Below are 19,051 nucleotides of genomic sequence, written 5' to 3'. Positions count from 1 at the left end.
AACTTCCATTGGAAGATCCTCATCAGTTTTTAGTTGAATTCTTGCAAATCTGTGACACTGTCAAGACTAATGGGGTTGACCCTGAGGTCTACAGACTTATGCTATTCCCTTTTGCTGTAAGAGACAGAGCTAGGACATGGTTGGACTCACAACCTAAAGAAAGCCTAAATTCTTGGGAAAAGCTAGTCAATGCCTTCTTGGCAAAGTTCTTTCCACCTCAAAAATTGAGTAAGCTTAGAGTGGAAGTCCAAACCTTCAGACAGAAGGAAGGAGAATCCCTCTATGAAGCTTGGGAAAGATACAAACAATTAATCAGAAAGTGTCCCTCTGATATGCTTTCTGAATGGAGCATCATAGGTATTTTCTATGATGGTCTGTCTGAACTGTCCAAGATGTCTTTGGATAGCTCTGCTGCAGGATCTCTTCATCTGAAGAAGACGCCTACAGAAGCTCAAGAACTAATTGAAATGGTTGCAAATAACCAATTCATGTACACTTCTGAAAGGAATCTTGTGAACAATGGGACAAATCAGAAGAAAGGAGTTCTTGAGATTGATACTCTGAATGCCATATTGGCTCAGAACAAAATATTGACTCAACAAGTCAATATGATTTCTCAAAGTCTGTCTGGAATGCAAAATGCACCAAGCAGTACTAAGGAAGCTTCATCTGAAGAAGAAGCTTATGACCCTGAGAACCCTTCAATGGAAGAGGTGAATTACATGGGAGAACCCTATGGAAACACTTATAATCCTTCATGGAGAAATCATCCAAATCTCTCATGGAAGGATCAACAGAGACCTCAACAAGGTTTAAACAACAATAATGGTGGAAGGAACAGGTTTAGCAATGGCAAGCCTTTTCCATCATCTTCTCAGCAACAGACAGAGAGTTCTAAGCAGAACAACTCTGACTTAGCAACCATGGTCTCTGATCTAATCAAAACCACTCAAAGTTTCATGACTGAAACAAGGTCCTCCATTAGAAACTTGGAAGGACAAGTGGGTCAGCTGAGCAAGAGAATTACTGAACTCCCTCCTAGTACTCTTCCAAACAATACAGAAGAAAATCCAAAAGGAGAGTGCAAGGCCATCAACATGGCCGAATTTGGAGAGGAGGGAGAGGCAGTGAACGCCACTGAGGAAGACCTCAATGGACGTCCACTGACCTCCAATGAGTTCCCCAATGAGGAACCATGGGAATCTGAGGCTCAAAATGAGACCATAGAGATTCCATTGAACTTACTTCTGCCATTCATGAGCTCTGATGAGTATTCTTCCTCTGAAGAGGATGAGTATGTCACTGAAGAGCAAGTTGCTAAATACCTTGGAGCAATCATGAAGCTAAATGACAAGTTATTTGGAAATGAGACTTGGGAGGATGAACCCCCTTTACTCACCAAAGAACTGGATGACTTGTCTAGGCAGAAATTACCTCAAAAGAGACAGGATCCTGGGAAGTTTTCAATACCTTGTACCATAGGCACCATGACCTTCAAGAAGGCCTTGTGTGACTTAGGGTCAAGTGTAAACCTCATGCCTCTCTCTGTAATGGAGAAGCTAGGGATCTTTGAGGTTCAAGCTGCAAAAATCTCACTAGAAATGGCAGACGATTCAAGAAAACAAGCCTATGGACTTGTAGAGGATGTTCTGGTAAAAGTTGAAGACCATTACATCCCTACTGATTTCATAGTCCTAGAGAATGGAAAGTGCATGGATGAATCCATCATCCTTGGCAGACCCTTCCTAGCCACAGCAAAGGCTGTGATTGATGTTGATAGAGGAGAATTGATCATTCAAGTGAATGAAGAATCCTTGGTGTTTAAGGCTCAAAGATATCCCTCTGTCACCATGGAGAGGAAGCATGAAGAGCTTCTCTCAAAACCGAGTCAAACAGAGCCCCCGCAGTCAAACTCTAAGTTTGGTGTTGGGAGGCCACAACCAACTTCTATGTTTGGTGTTGAACCCCCACATTCAAACTCTAAGTTTGGTGTTGGGAGGTTCCAACATTGCTCTGAGCATATGTGAGGCTCCATGAGAGTCCTCTGTCAAGCTACTGACATTAAAGAAGCGCTTATTGGGAGGCAACCCAATGTTATATTTTATCTACTTTTCCTTTGTTATTTTATGTTTTCTGTAGGTTGATGATCATGAGAAGTCAGAAAATCAATTGAAAAAGCAAAAATAGAATGAAAAACAGAAAGAAAAACAGCACACCCTGGAGGAAGATCCTGTTGGCGTTTAAACGCCAGTAAGGCTAGCAGATGGGCGTTTAACGCCCAGTCTGGCACCATTCTGGGCGTTTAACGCCAGAAAGGGGCACCAGACTGGCGTTAAACGCCAGAAAAGGGCAAGAAGTTGGCGTTAAACGCCAGAAATGGGCACCAGCCCGGCGTTTAACGCCAGAATTGGCACAAAGAGCTATTTTGCTCGCCACTTGGTGCAGGGATGACTTTTCCTTGACACCTCAGGATCTGTGGACCCCACAGGATCCCCACCTACCCCTCCACCCCTATATAAACCCATCTTCACTCATTTATTTTCACACAACATAAACACTCTTTCTCCCCCTTTGGCCGAACCACAAAGCCTCCCCCATCTCCTTCATTTCTTCTTCTTCTACTCTCTTCTTTCTTCTTTTGCTCGAGGACGAGCAAACCTTTTAAGTTTGGTGTGGTAAAAGCATTGCTTTTTGTTTTTCCATAACCACTTATGGCATCCAAGGCCGGAGAAACCTCTAGAAAGAGGAAAGGGAAGGCAAAAGCTTCCACCTCCGAGTCATGGGAGATGGAGAGATTCATCTCAAGGGTGCATCAAGACCACTTCTATGAAGTTGTGGCCTTGAAGAAGGTGATCCCTGAGGTCCCTTTCAAACTCAAAAAGAGAGAATACCCGGAGATCCGACATGAGATCCGAAGAAGAGGTTGGGAAGTTCTTACCAACCCCATTCAACAAGTCAGAATCTTAATGGTTCAAGAGTTTTATGCCATGCATGGATCACCAAGAACCATGATCAAAGTGTGAACCCGGACCCAAAGAATTGGCTTACTATGGTTCGGGGGAAATACTTGGATTTTAGTCCGGAAAATGTAAGGTTGGCATTCAACTTGCCCATGATGCAAGGAGATGAACACCCTTACACTAGAAGGGTCAACTTTGATCAAAGGTTGGACCAAGTCCTCATAGACATTTGTGAAGAGGGCGCCCAAAGGAAGAGAGATTCAAGAGGGAAGCCGGTTCAACTGAGGAGGCATGACCTCAAGCCCGTAGCTAGGGGATGGTTGGAGTTCATCCAACGCTCAATCATTCCCACTAGCAACCGGTCCGAAGTTACTATAGACCGGGCTATCATGATTCATAGCATCATGATTGGAGAAGAAATAGAAGTTCATGAGGTGATATCCCAAGAACTTTATAAAGTGGCGGACACGTCCTCTACCTTGGCAAGGTTAGCCTTTCCTCATCTCATTTGTCACCTCTGTTATTCAGTTGGAGTTGACATAGAGGGAGACATCCCCATTGATGAGGACAAGCCCATCACTAAAAAGAGGATGGAGCAAACAAGAGACCCCTCTCATCATCAAATCCCTGAGATGCCTCAAGGGATGCACTTTCCTCCACAAAACTATTGGGAGCAACTAAACACCTCCCTAGGAGAATTGAGTTCCAACATGGGACAACTAAGGGTGGAGCACCAAAAACACTCCATCCTCCTCCATGAAATTAGAGAAGATCAAAGAATCATGAGAGAGGAGCAACAAAGACAAGGAAGAGACATTGAGGAGCTCAAGCACTCCATAGGATCTTCAAGAGGAAGAACAAGCCGCCATCACTAAGGTGGACCCGTTCTTTAATTTTCTTGTTCTTTATTTTCTGTTTTTCGAATTTTATGCTTATGTTTAGCTATGTTTGTGTCTTGTGATCATTAGTGTCTTAGTGTCTATGCCTTAAAGTTATGAATGTCCTATGAATCCATCACCTTTCTTGAATGAAAAATGTTCTTAATTGAAAAAGAGAAGAATTGCATGAATTTTGAATTTTATAACAGTTTAATTATTTTGATGTGGTGGCAATACTTTTGTTTTCTGAATGTATGCTTAAACAGTGCATATGTCTTTTGAATTTGTGGTTCATGAATGTTGGCTCTTGAAAGAATGATGAAAAAGGAGACATGTTACTGAGGATCTGAAAAATCATAAAAATGATTCTTGGAGCAAGAAAAAGCAGTGAATATAAAAAAAAAAGAGAGAGAGAAAATTTCGAAAAAAAAGAAAGAAAAAGAAAACGAAAGAAAAAAAAAGAAAGAAAAAGAAAGAAATAAAGTTGTGATCCAAGGCAAAAAGAGTGTGCTTAAGAACCCTGGACACCTCTAATTGGGGACTCTAGCAAAGTTGAGTCACAATCTGAAAAGGTTCACCCAATTATGTGTCTGTGTCATGTATGTATCCGGTGGTAATACTGGAAGACAGAGTGCTTTGGGCCACGGCCGAGACTCAATAAGTAGCTGTGTTCAAGAATCATCATACTTAACTAGGAGAATCAATAACACTATCTGGATTCTGAGTTCCTAAAGAAGCCAATCATTCTGTATTTCAAAGGATAGAGTGAGATGCCAAAACTGTTCAGAGGCAAAAAGCTAAAAGCCCCGCTCATCTAATTAATACTGATCTTCATAGATGTTTTTGGAATTCATTGTATATTCTCTTCTTTTTATCTTATTTAATTTTCAGTTGCTTGGGGACAAGCAACAATTTAAGTTTGGTGTTGTGATGAGCGGATAATTTGTACGCTTTTTGGTATTGTTTTTAGTATGTTTTTAGTATGATCTAGTTAGTTTTTAGTATATTTTTATTAGTTTTTAGTTAAAATTCACTTTTCTGGAATTTACTATGAGTTTGTGTGTTTTTCTGTGATTTCAGGTATTTTCTGGCTGAAATTGAGGGACCTGAGCAAAAATCTAATTCAGAGACTAAAAAGGACTGCAGATGCTGTTGGATTCTGACCTCCCTGCACTCGAAGTGGATTTTCTAGAGCTACAGAAGCCCAATTGGCACGCTCTCAACGGAGTTGGAAAGTAGACATCCTGGGCTTTCCAGAAATATATGATAATCCATACTTTGCCCAAGATTTGATGGCCCAAACCGGCGTTCAAAGTCACCCTCAGAATTCCCAGCGTTAAACGCCGGAACTGGCACAAGGATGGGAGTTAAACGCCTAAACTGGCACAAAAGCTGGCGTTTAACTCCAAGAAGAGTCTCTACACGAAAATGCTTCAATGCTCAGCCCAAGCACACACCAAGTGGGTCCGGAAGTGGATTTTTATGTCATTTACTCATCTCTGTAAACCCTAGGATACTAGTTTTCTATAAGTAGGACCTTTTACTATTGTATTTTCATCTTGGTTCTTCTGGTTCCCTCTCTGGGACCGAAGCCAATGATCACTTTTGTTCTTATGTATTTTCAACGGTGGAGTTTCTACACACCATAGATTAAGGTGTGGAGCTCTGCTGTACCTCGAGTATTAATGCAATTACTATTGTTCTTCTATTCAATTCCACTTGTTCTTGTTCTAAGATATCACTTGTTCTTCAACTTGATGAATGTGATGATCCGTGACACTCATCATCATTCTCACCTATGAACGCGTGCCTGACAACCACCTCCGTTCTACCTTAGATTGGGTGGATATCTCTTGGATTCTTTAATCGGAATCTTCGTGGTATAAGCTAGAATTGATGGCGGCATTCAAGAGAATCCGGAAGGTCTAAACCTTGTCTGTGGTATTCTGAGTAGGATTCAATGATTGAATGACTGTGACGAGCTTCAAACTCGCGATTGTGGGGCGTTAGTGACAGACGCAAAAGAATCACTGGATTCTATTCCGACATGATCGAGAACCAACAGCTGGATAGCCGTGCCGTGACAGGGTGCATTGAACATTTCCACTGAGAGGATGGGAGGTAGCCACTGACAACGGTGAAACCCTTGCATACAGCTTGCCATGGAAAGGAGTAAGAAGGATTGGATGAAGACAGTAGGAAAGCAAAGAGACGGAAGGGACAAAGCATCTTCATACGCTTATCTGAAGTTCTCACCAATGAATTACATAAGTATCTCTATCTTTATCTTTATGTTTTATTCATCATTCATAACCATTTGAGTTTGCCTGACTAAGATTTACAAGGTGACCATAGCTTGCTTCCTACCAACAATCTCTGTGGGATCGACCCTTACTCACGTAAGGTTTATTACTTGGACGACCCAGTACACTTGCTGGTTAGTTGTGCGAAGTTGTGTTTATACCATGGTATTGAACACCAAGTTTTTGGATTCATCACCAAGGATTATTTGAGTTGTGAAAAGTATTGATCACAATTTCGTGCACCAAAGAGCAACTTTGTTACAAAGCATTAAGCAACCCAAAGAGGTGCTGGGCACCAATGTCTTAAGGTTGAATTACAAGTCATGTGCCTGTAGTGTGTATGTGTTAAGGAGAGGCTTGAGCAAGTAAGTCGTCAGGGGTGCTTCAACACCTAGGACCTTGAACCAACTGGGTTGGGAGTGTTGACTGAAAACTTATCATAAAGAGTTGCCTTAAAACAGAGTACTTAGCCTCAATAAAGTAATAAGACTCTATCAAGAAGGGTCTCATAGAAGGCAACAAGGTTAATACTCAAGAGAATGTTATAGCCTAGAAGCCAATAAGACTATGAACATTAAGATGTCATGCATGCAAACCCCATGAACCAGGATTGAAAGTTTCTCGATAAGGACGTATACTTCTCTGCGTTTTCATTTCTTTTCTTATGTTTTATCACTTGCTTAAGGTCAAGCAAGATTTAAGTTTGGTGTTGTGATGCCTGGGCAACTTGGCTAGTTTCACAAGCCATTTTTATTAAGTTTTAACCTAATTTCATGCATTACCTTCATGAATAAGCAAGAATTTGCATGAATTATCTTTGCATGTCTTGATTCATGAAACATTAGTGAATTACATTCATTTTCATGATATTAATACAAGAACTAAGTGATGTAATGAATGATGAAAACGCCAGCAACAACGCCAGCTTCAAGGAACCAAGGGTGATGCCAACATTGGCAACGCTGGCAACAACGCCAGCATTAACATTGCCAACGCCAGCACTAACCCCACTTCCAAGAGCGTTACCAGCATTATCAACGCCAAGGGTAAAACATGTATTCTCACCAACGTTGCCAATGCCGATAACGCCAGGGACAACGCCAGGATGTGAGTATTATAGCGTTGGTAACGATAATGCTGCCCCAATAACATCTTCGACCATGCACAAAGCAGAAATTGGAAGATTTGGGGAGGCATGCATGCATACGCACGTGCGTACACACATATAGAAGATAGCATTAGCAACGTTGGCAACGCTGAAAAGGGCCTGTGCATTTTCCTAACTTGCTTCACTAATGCCAAGGGTCCACATCCAGAGACTTAAAGACTCACTTGAAGTTAGAGAAGTAGTATAAATAAGTGAAGTTTTGAACTTCATAGGGGGACTGACTTTTATATTACACCACTCAGATCTAGATACTACTTTTCTCTCTTCTCTTTTTGCTTGTACTCAGTTTACTTTTCATGTACTTTTATTTTTCTATTGGATTTTCTGGAGCTATAACCAACTAAACCCCACTTCATTGGGGGAGGGAGCTCTATTATACTTTGATAGATCAATAATAATTCTTGTTTTCTTCTTCTTTTCATCTCTCTTTGATTTTCTTGATAGATTTTGTGCTTCATTCAATTATTCAATTGTCTTGGAAAAGAGGTTAAATATACATGGATTCCATTTGAAACTTGGAAGAGGAATGATGGAATCATGCTAGAAATTCTTTCCCGTGCTGGACTAGATTGGGGATTGGTCGGATATAGTGACATATAATCCTCCTGATGCTTTGATCTAGAAAGGTGTGTGGTATAATTAGTGACCAAACTTCATCTCTTATCATGAGCAATTAGATCAAGGAATTGGAAATTGTTCAAGTTTAGAGAGATTAAATTGCCAAGGAGTTGGGGTTCAATCACTCATGATTGCCAATAGATCAATGAGTTGTATGATTGAAGAAGAGATGAGATTGTATTGATCCGGAGAATTCAATATCTCCTAAACCCACTGATCATCCCTATTCTCATCTACCCACTCTTTTACTCTGATTACTTTTATGTTCATCACCCCAGTCCCTTTTAATTTCTAGTCATTTAAATTTCCTTTACTTTATGCAATTATTTTTCAACAATTTACATTTTTGCACTTTAATTTCAGTCATTTACTTCAAGTCATTTATATTTTCTGCCATTTAAATTCTTGCAATCAACCTCCATTAATACTTTGTACAACTAGATTATCCACTTGACTAAAATTGCTCAATCAATCAATCTTTGTAGGATTCGACCTCACTTTCTGTGAATTTTAACTTGACGACAATTCTGTATACTTGTCGAAGAAAGATTGTAGAGATATAAGATTACATGATCAGATACCATTTCTATATTTGGAAGTATTTTATGATATTTTGTGTGCAAGAAATTTTTAAATTAGTACATTTTCAAAGTGTTGATGATAACCCAATTTCCTTGGATTGGTGTCCGAGTTCTCTTTTGACGATTTTTTGTTTATTGCATTGTAGGTATAGCTTTTATGTCTCGATCTATTATTCAAAACATGTCAACCAAAGTTTTGTCTGACCATATCTGGGTAGATATAACGGTCCTTACTCCTGTCCTTGTGATTGATAGAGAGTATGCTGAACAATTTCGTAGGCATCATATGTTGTGTCTAAATCTGGAGAATGAAAAGAACTATGAAATAGTTGTTGCTGGTCCTGAAGAGAGGGTATGCTTTCCCCAACTTGATAAGTCAGAACACCCGTTCTTCTATTCCAATGATTGCTTCTTTACTAAGGTATATGTCCGCCGCCCTTTTTTATTTTGAAATTGATGTCCTCTAGACTTACAAATTTGTGATGTACCCTAATTGTTGGGGTTTTCTAAAAATATATCAGCTTTTATGTCAGGAGCTTAATGTCTGACCTTCTCTGAAGATCTTCTTTTATCTCGTTGTTCTTACTAAGCCTTTTAGTCCTAATTCCAAAAAACAAGGTTGTGTCTCCTTTCAAAATTCAAGATGTTGAAAATGTTCGACGTTTTTTTATGGGAACGATGAACCCCTTTTTCCTTTATACTGGGAAGAGAAACCAGTGATAGTTAAATACAATTTGGACAATTTAGATCAGCTCGAAGAGAGCTTAGTTGGCCTGTTCCATGAGTGTTGGGATCGTGTTCCTTATTTGGGTATCAAGAAATTTTTAGGAAATCCCAGCCAACTCCAATCCGAGATAGGTAGCCTTCTTTATATTTTCTTTTGAGGTGTCATTAATCCTACATTTCATGCCTGACTATGTTTTTTATTTCTTGATGTTGTGCAGAAAAGATGGCTCCTAAGTTGGCTGCAATGAAAAATATACGAACCAAGAGGAAATGTTTTATCACTCGCAATCTACAACTGTAAGAGACCGGTGGGACTCGGGCGCCTCTGCCTTTGTGAAGATTACACCTGATCTAGACCCTCGGTTTATTTTCTCCAACTCGGAGAAACAAGTACCTCCTCCTTCAAAACAAGCAAACCATCGCCCCTTTCAAATCTTGAGCCCGCCCCCAAGAAGCGTAAGATATCGAGTTTCGGCATCTACGAATAGGGTTTTGATGCCTTATCCTGGAGTAAGAAGTACATCCTTCCTCATAGTATTATAAGTATGTATGATGTTGTTATAGAATCTCACCTCTAGAGTCATGACCCGAGGAGGGGTTCGGACAGCTGGGCTCTACACAGCCTTGTTAAAGGAGCTGAAGAAGACCCCATTAGGCGCCACTCAGAGCACTTTGGCCAACTTGTAAGCTGAGGTGGCATCTTTGAGGTAGACAAAGAAAGAGTTGAAGGCTGAGAAGGAGACCTTGTGTCCAATTTGTCCAAAGTCTGGGAAAAGGTCAGGTAGTTTGAGGCAACTTTGGCCATGGCTGAGGGCTTAAAAAAAGAAAGCTGAGGAGAGTTACACCAGGGTCTTCAGGGAATGACTTGACTTAGTGGACAAGCTTTCCAAGGCAGAGGATAACTACAAGGAGTTAGAGGAAAATCTGAAGGTTCAATTTCGGGTTCTTGCTCCCGAGGTTGACGTTTTCCCGATCTCTGCTAATAATATTGTGGTGGATGGGAAAATAGTTGATGAGCGGATAATTTATACGCTTTTGGCATTGTTTTTAGATAGTTTTTAGTATACTCTACCTACTTTTAGGGATGTTTTTGTTCATACCCTGGCTCAAGCTATCCGACCCGGGATAATTGGAGATAAAGCGACCGACCTCTTCAGGTCAGACTATCCGATCTCTTCTTAAAGAGCTCGGCCAAGTCACAGGAAAGCCCAAACAAAGGGCCCAAATAGAGGAACACGTCCCAAATCCAAGGGCAGCCCAAGCCCATAGAGATAAAGGCGGTTCCCTTAAAGATGACCTCACTTAAAGATAAGATAAAGATAAGATAAGATAACTAACTTATCTTATCCACAGAAGGCCACATCTCACCATTATAAATACACTGAAGCACCCAGGTATAACTCATACTCTGATTCTACTCAATACCTGCTTAATACCCTTGCTAACTTAAGCATCGGAGTCCCTTGCAGGTACCCCCACCCTCCGGGGATGAAGGATCAGCACCACCACCAAGTCCAACAAGTCGGACACGGTGGCTCCAGCCACCATCAACAAGTCGGACACAACAGCTCCGACCAGTACAGAAGATCTCGGACGAGATCGACCTACAGTTTCAGGTAACCCTCAGAACATTGGCGCCGTTGCCGGGGACCTGGAAGTCATCCCATCACCATGGCGGACGACCATGACAACGACCACGATTCAGGTTTGGAGGATCGGACACCGCACAAAAACGCGGATGTCACGCTGCAAAACACTCCGGAAACCAACAAAGACAAAGACTCACCAAATTCAGAGGCAATAGAAGTGCTCCTGGATCGCCTAAAACAACTGGAAAAAGAAACCCAACAACAATGAGAAATTGGAAGAGATCTCCAAAGAGAGATACGGCGACGTCGGGAGTTGGAAGAAAAACTACAGCAATTGGAAGCCGATCTCAAATCAAAAGCCCCCCGGGCTAATCTTGAGGAAAATTCACGCAAAGAGCAAGACCCGTTCACTAGGGAAATCATGAAAACCAAAATTCCAAAAGACTTCAAACTCCCGGATATGACTTTGTATGATGGCACCACGGACCCCAACCACCACCTCAGCAACTTCAGAAGTAGAATGTACCTCAATGACGCTCCAGATGCTATTCGCTGCAAGGCTTTTCCAACAACTCTCACAAAAACAGCGATCCGATGGTTCGACAACCTACCCCCGAAGTCCATCTCAAGCTTTGATGACTTAGCTAAAAAATTCCTAACCAGATTCTCCATTCAGAAAGACAAAGCCAAGCACGCCCCCAGTTTACTAGGGATCAAACAAGGAGATCGGGAAAGCCTCCGCAACTACATGGAGAGATTCAACAAGACATGCATGGACATACAAAATTTACCAACGGAGGCCGTCATTATGGGACTCATCAATGGCCTACGAGAGGGACCTTTCAGCCAATCTATCTCAAAAAAGTACCCGACCTCCTTAGACGAAGTACAGGAATGAGCAGAAAAATACATCAACATGGAAGAAAACGCTCGGTTAGGAGAGACCTCAAAATCAGGGGCCTCCTGTCGAGACAGAGACAAGAAATCCAAGAGAAAAGAAGATCAACAAGGGGAGAAAGTCAAAAAATACCATAATTTCACTCCTCCCAGGGCATCCCTGGTCGAGATATACAAAGAAGTCTGCCATACAGAAAAAATCCCCGCAGCACGGCCACTCAAAGGCAAAAGGGAAGGAGGAAACCGGAAGGAATATTGTGAATATCATCGAGTCCGAGGACACTCCACAAACGAATCTTCTACTTAAAAAATATCATAGAAAAATTGGTGAGAGAAGGAAAATTAGATCGATTCATGGCCACCCGAGATTATGATCAAAGAAAGAGACGAAGGGATGAAGATACCGAACGAACAGAACGATCACCTCAGACACCAGAAAGACATGTCCACATGATACACGGCGGATTCACAGCAGGTGGGATCTCCAAATCCTCTCGCAAAAGATATCTCAAAGAAGTATATCATGTCGAAGGAGAGGAGAAAGCACTCAACATTTCGGCAATTACATTCACTAAAGAGGATGCATCCGGCACCATCACAAGACACGATGATCCCATGGTTATCACCATCATATTGGCAAACGCCAACCTACACTGCAGCTTAATAGACCAAGGGAGTTCTGCCGACATCTTATTCAAAACAGTCTTTGATAAACTCGGCTTGGAAAAAAAAGAACTTAAAGCATATCCAAACAGCCTATTTGGGCTAGGAGATACCCCGGTTCGACCACTCAGATACATACTGATCTAGCCATAAACTTGATAGCTACGATTTTAGGAAATTGCACAATCGGCAAAAATTCCTTCCGGCAAGTGCACCGGTTATCGTCAAGTAAAAACTCACAATAGAGTGAGGTCGAATCCCACAAGGATTGGTTGAATGAGCAATTCGGATTAGAAGTTTGTTCTAGTTGAGCGGAATCAAGATTTAGATGAGAATTGTGGAATCTTAAATTGCATGAATTAAAGAGCGAGAAGTTAAAGTGCTGAAATTAAAAAGGGATGGGGGTGATTGCATGAATTTAATTGCAGAATATAAAGAGAAAGTGGTAGATCAGAAATGGGGAATTCATTGGGTTTTAGGAGATATTGAGATCTCCGAATCAAAACATTTTTATCCCTTCCTCAACCAATGCATTCATTGAATTTTGCTTGGCAATCTTATATGATTGGATCCCAATCCCTTGGCTCACCAATTCTCTCTAAAAACAAACAAATTCCCAATCCCTTGGTTTAAATGTTCATAAGAAGAGATGATGCTCGATCACTGATTATACCACACAGTTTCATGAACCACAATTTGGTAGGATTACATGTCACAATATCCATCCAAACCCCAATCCAATTCACTGTGAGAAAACTTCTCTAGCATGAATCCTCCATTCCTTTCCCAAGGTTCCGAAGGATTCCAATTATGGATAGTCTCTTTTCCAAGACAACTAACCAATGGAATTAGATCGAGAAGCTTTCTAACAAAATTCAAGAGAAAAGATTGAAGAAGAAGATAAAAACTATGATTGATTCATTGATTACAATAGAGCTCCCTAACCCAATGAAAGGGGTTTAGTGAGTCATAGCTCTGAATTCAATTACACAAGGTAAAACTAGAAAAATGATCCAAAAGTCTCAAGTCCCCTCTGGGGCTGGATTCCCCTTCAATCCCCCTCTGTCAAATGCAGAAACTAAGGCCTTTAAATAGGCTCCCTAAATTACAAAATGAAAATGAAATTAAAAGCAAATTACAATCAAATGAAAATAAACTATTCTAGATGATTCTTGTGGCCTTGATTTGGTGTTGTTGATGGGCCTTGCTTGCTTGAAGGGTAGAGTGACATAATTGATTCAAAAAGGATAATGATCCATTAAACTACACTCAAACGTTGCACCCCCCTTTCTTGAGTCGTCACTTTGTTCTCTTGTCAACCTTGCCAATTTGATGCCAAATATAGACTATTATACCTCGTTGGAAAGCTATGGATGTCAGCTTTCTAACGCAACTGGAAGCACCTCAATTGGATCTCTATAGCTCAAGTTATGCTTGATTGAAGGTGACAAGGTTGCTGGTTGGTTTGACAGCGTTTAAGCCAACGTTTAAGTCACTTAAACGTGCTCGAAAATGCCACATTTGGGAGCTCCGTTGCATTGTCCACCCCATACTTCTATACATCGTTGGAAAGCTCTGGATGTCTACTTTCCAATGCAACTGGAAGCGCATCATTTGGAGTTCTACAACTCGAGTTATACTCCATGGAAGGTGAAGAGGTCAGCTGGCCTGATTGCATGTTGGTACTATGCTCTTCTATGCACATTACGGGGCTGTTTTCTCCCTCAATTTTTAGTATCCACCATGCATGCCATATATGCTTGGAAAGCTCTAGATGTCTTCTTTCCAATGCATTTTGAATCACCTCATTTGAAGTTTTGTAGCTCAAGTTATTTATGTTTGAAGAAGGCATGGTCAAGCTGTTCCATATAACACGTTTAAGCTCCAGTTTAAGGTTAAACTGGAGCTTAAACGTGGAATGCTTCCTGGAAGGTAAAATGTCGAACACGTTTAAGCTCCAGTTTAACCTTAAACTGGAGCTTAAACATGGGAATGAAGAAAGCAACCCAGGAGGAGAAATGTCGAACACGTTTAAGCTCCAGTTTAAGCTTAAACTGGAGCTTAAACGTTGGAAGCATCCTGGAGCAATTCCCTTCCTGGCATTTAAGTTCCAGTTTAAGCTTAAACTGGAACTTAAACGCCACAAATGATATCCAGGCTTCCTTCATTGATTTTTGTTGCTTCTTTGCCTAGCCCCTTCTTCCCTGAAATCATCCAAACAACTGCATCAAAGTCTTGCTAAAATTCATGAGAATTCTTCCATTCATAGCATTCAAGGAATATAACTAAAAACTCATGGAATTTGCATCAAAATCTTCATGTTTGAATGATTTAAGACAAGCATGACTATTTGGCCCAAATGATTACTTAAGGCTCAAGAAAATACATAAAACAACTAAAAATAAAAGAAAAAGGCTAGTGAAACTAGCCTAAGATGCCTTGGCATCACAACACCAAACTTAATCCTTGCTTGTCCCCAAGCAAGTTCTGAATTATTGAGAAGAAAGAATGAAACAGAAAGTAAATTCATTAGCCATATCAGTAAGTAATTGACATTGATTAATGGGGTGTTCATGCAGAAAGTTGTTGCAGCATCACTTTATTGTTTCTTAGGTAAGATTGTCACTTTTTATGTTTCCACTAAAACACTGCTATGGCCTCTTGTTATTCACATATCCTTGGCAAGTTTCTTTTCTTTGTTTTTCTTTTTCTTTTGAGCTTATTTGCTCCTTGTTGCTCAGTGTCATGTGTTGCACAAGCTTTTGACATTTTTCTTTCCTTATCAGTGCTCACACATATCCACCACAGGCACTTTAGTTTACATTTCTTCACAAGATATTGGTGCCCAGCACCTCTTTGTGTAACTAAATGTTTTGTAGCTAGGTTGCTCTTGATAATGGACTTTTGGTTGATAATCCCGGGTTAGTTAACCCAAGTTACCAAGTGTTGAAATACTCCACAGAACCTATTCATCCAAGCAGATCCTAGTACATAAACACCACAGGCATATGTCTCAGAAGTTCAAACTATTGGTGCCTAGTTTTATTTTCTTAATTCTTTTGCTTTTTGGTTACCTTTCTCATTGGCTTTTTCTTTTTTTTTCTTTCTTTCCCTTGGCCAAGGACATTTATTTACCAAGATCCATAGACAGCATCCTAATTTCCACTAAAAGTGACAATTCTAACTTTATTTCTTAGTGAGCTGACTATTCAATAAAACATGCATACCACCACTTAATCTTATTTGATTTCTTACCAAATGGAATTGAGTTACTTTTGTTCAAACATTTCTTTTATTTTATTTTTTTTTGGAACAGAACAAACAGGGCAAGCATACATTTAAGCAAGTGAAGTTTATCCAGATACTTAGACTATCACTTATTTGGAAATTAAACAAACAGACAAACAAAAACTGCAATGACTCAAACTTAAAGCAGGGGTGCATGCAAACTTCCAATATCAGCAATTCAAAGTACAAGCAATTAAGTGACAATACAACCTTTTAGCATCTTCTTTGTTGTTCATCATCCTTCCTAGCCTTGGTGTTCTCTTTGATGATGATGTATATTCCTTCCATGAGATTGATTGTCTTCCTGCAAAGCTATTAGAAGTTGCTTGTTCCCCAAGCACTTTGAGAATTGGTTAGCATGCATGTATGTTTGTAGGCCTCTGAACTTAGATTGGTGTGTGAACACCAAACTTAGTTCCTTGCCATATGCAGCAATTTGGATCATATGCAGAAAACCTCATGTGCTTTTATTAAGAAAATAACTATGAACTAGAAATAGAAACTATGAACTAGAAATTAAACTATTGTTTAAGTAGTTTCCCTGATTGGTTGGAACTAGTGACTAGTCATGCTGAGGTAGAAATGTGCTTTTAATGAAGTTTTTGGTGGAACACCAAACTTAGAATCTCACATTCACCCTTGAATTGCCTTGGCATCACAACACCAAACTTAGCTCCTTGCAATACAGATAAATCTACTTAACTCTTTTATTGAAATAACTAGAAAAGAAAAACTACCTTTGGTTGGGTTGCCTCCCAACAAACGCTCGTTTACTGTCATTAGCTTGACATGCTGTTCCTGACTTTCTTCCTCTTCCTCTAGTTTGTTAAGAGGAATGACTTCAAGTGGATAAAGGAGCTAGTTGGTGCCCCTTGTTGTGAATGCCTCTTTCCAGCAAGCTTTCCCTTGTGATTGGCTTGAGTGAACTTGCTTGTTGGCTCAGGAGTTGGATTGTTCTTCGACCTTCTCTTCTTCATGGATATGGTCCTTTGTTTCTCGGTCACAATCCTCATTGTGGTGCTTGTTTCTACTGCCTTCACATCCTTGATCTCAGAACTTGGTTGTTGTTGGACAGTTGGAGTATCCTGTTCATCAAAAGCTTCCTGAATTTGTGGTTCAATGAACCCTTCCTCTTTGCAACTCTCTGTTTTATTGGAGTGTGATCTCCCTTGATTGACTTTCTCCCTTTCTTGTTCTTCTGATTCCTCCCTTGGGTTTGCCATGGTATCACTAGAAGAATTGTGGGTAGGGATTTGCTTTGATAGATATCCAATTTGTGCTTCTAGCTTTTGAATGGCAGCACCTTGATTTTGCAAGTTGGATATCACTTCTTCCTTAAAGCTTTTCAAATCGGCCACATCTCTGCCCATAGTTGCAAGCATTCCTTCCATCCTGGTTAACTGATCATGAAGTGATTGGTTCGGATTGGGTTGACGAGGTTGATTATCTTTGTTTCTCGGTCACAATCCAGGACCCTCAAAATAGACTACATCATAGTCGATGTAAGTTCAGCTTACAACGCTCTCATAGGACAGACAACACTCAACCAACTCGGCGCAATAGTCTCGACTCCACACCTATGTATAAAGTTCCCAACCCCAAAAGGGATAGCCACGATAAAAGCAGACCAGAAGACGGCACGTCGCTGTTATAACGAAAGCCTAAACTTCAGAGGCAAAGGAGAAGAGTTCCACACAATCGAGCTGGGCGGAGTTCACCGACGAGAAGAACTTCGTCCCCAACCAGAAGGTGAGATAGAAAAGATTCAGATCGAGGACACCTCGGAAAAAACAACCAATATTGGCACAATCCTAAAAGGAGATTTAAAAGAATTACTAATACAATTCTTGCGACATAACGTCGATCTCTTCGCGTGGAAAGCCGCAGACATGCCAGGCATAGACCCTAAGCTAATGAGTCATAAGTTAGCAGTTTATCCAGGATCTCGACCGGTGCAGCAGAGACGAAGAAAACTTGGGCCAGAGCGATCCCAAGCTGTGGACGAACAAGTGCAGGCACTACTGGAAGCCAGATTCATAAGAGAAGTCAAATACCCGCTATGGCTAGCCAACGTTGTCTTGGTGAAAAAATCAAATGGGAAGTGGCGAATGTGCACCGATTACACCGATCTCAACAAGGCTTGTCCAAAAGATCCATACCCATTCCCAAGTATCGACGCTCTAGTAGATGCTTCCTCTGGATACAAATATCTCTCGTTTATAGATGCATACTCGGGGTACAATCAAATCCCATGTATCCACCAGATCAAGAAAAGACCTCGTTCCTAACACCGAAAGCAAGCTACTGCTACATCGTGATGCCTTTCGGTCTCAAGAATGCAGGAGCTACTTATCAAAGGCTAATTAAAACACAAAGTGAAGAGACATTATTGACCGACCTAGCCCAAGTGTTCAACACCATTAGGAAGCATGATATGTAACTCAATCCAGCAAAATGCACCTTTGCGGTAGAAGCAGGCAAATTCTTAGGTTTTATGCTCACACAAAGAGGAATTGAAGCAAATCCAGATAAATGCCAGGCCATACTCAACATAAAGAGCCCAACCTGCGTCAAAGAAGTACAGCAACTCAACGGGAGATTGGCTGCCCTATCCCGATTCATAGCAGGAGCCGCGATAAGATCCCTCCCCTTCTATGCTACTTTAAGAAAGGGAAAACAATTTGAATGGACAACAGAATGCGAACAAGCCTTCCAAGACTTTAAGAAGTTCTTAGGACAGCCACCTATCCTATCCCGACCATGAGAAGGAGAACCACTCATGTTATATCTCGCAGTAGGAAGCAGGGCAGTAGCGTCAGCACTGGTCAGAGAAGACGAAAACGGACAACAACCCGTCTACTTCATTAGCAAAGCACTACAGGGATCCGAGCTGAACTATCAGAAAATAAAAAAATTTGCCTATACTCTCGTTCTAACATCTCGACGACTCCGCCCTTACTTCCAAGCCCACACCATTAAAGTTCGAACTAACCAGCCCTTAAAAGGAATATTGCAGAAAACAGATTTAGCAGGCAGAATTTTACAATGGGCGGTCGAGTTGTCAGAATTTGACCTCCAATATGAAACTCGGACAGCCATCAAATCACAGTATCTGGCCGACTTTATCACAGAATTCACAGATGCCCTAGAAACCCCCCATAGAATGGAATCTTTACATGGATGGTTCTTCAAATAAAACTGGAAGTGGCGCAGGCGTGATAATAGAAAGCGACCAAGGAACCCAAGTTGAGCTCTCCTTCAAGTTCGGGTTCCCAGCCTCAAACAACCAGGCAGAATATGAAGCATTATTAGCAGGTTTAAAGCTGGCTAAAGAGGTCGGAGCTCAAAAACTCAACATTTACAGCGATTCACAAGTGGTC

General features: G+C 40.9%; 1 non-coding gene across 1 annotated transcript; it reads right to left on the bottom strand.

Annotated features, from left to right (window-relative positions):
- Positions 1-230: 230 nt before the first annotated feature.
- On the bottom strand, positions 231-338 carry LOC112793121 (small nucleolar RNA R71). The gene has a single exon (XR_003197830.1). It is a non-coding gene; the product is annotated as a small nucleolar RNA R71 (small nucleolar RNA).
- Positions 339-19,051: the final 18,713 nt, after the last annotated feature.

The sequence above is a fragment of the Arachis hypogaea genome, chromosome 3 (genome assembly GCF_003086295.3).
Source record: "Arachis hypogaea cultivar Tifrunner chromosome 3, arahy.Tifrunner.gnm2.J5K5, whole genome shotgun sequence".
NCBI classification, from domain to species: Eukaryota; Viridiplantae; Streptophyta; class Magnoliopsida; order Fabales; family Fabaceae; genus Arachis; species Arachis hypogaea.
The sequence above is the reverse complement of the archived record's forward strand: the minus strand, read 5'-3'. Positions and strand labels throughout refer to the sequence as shown.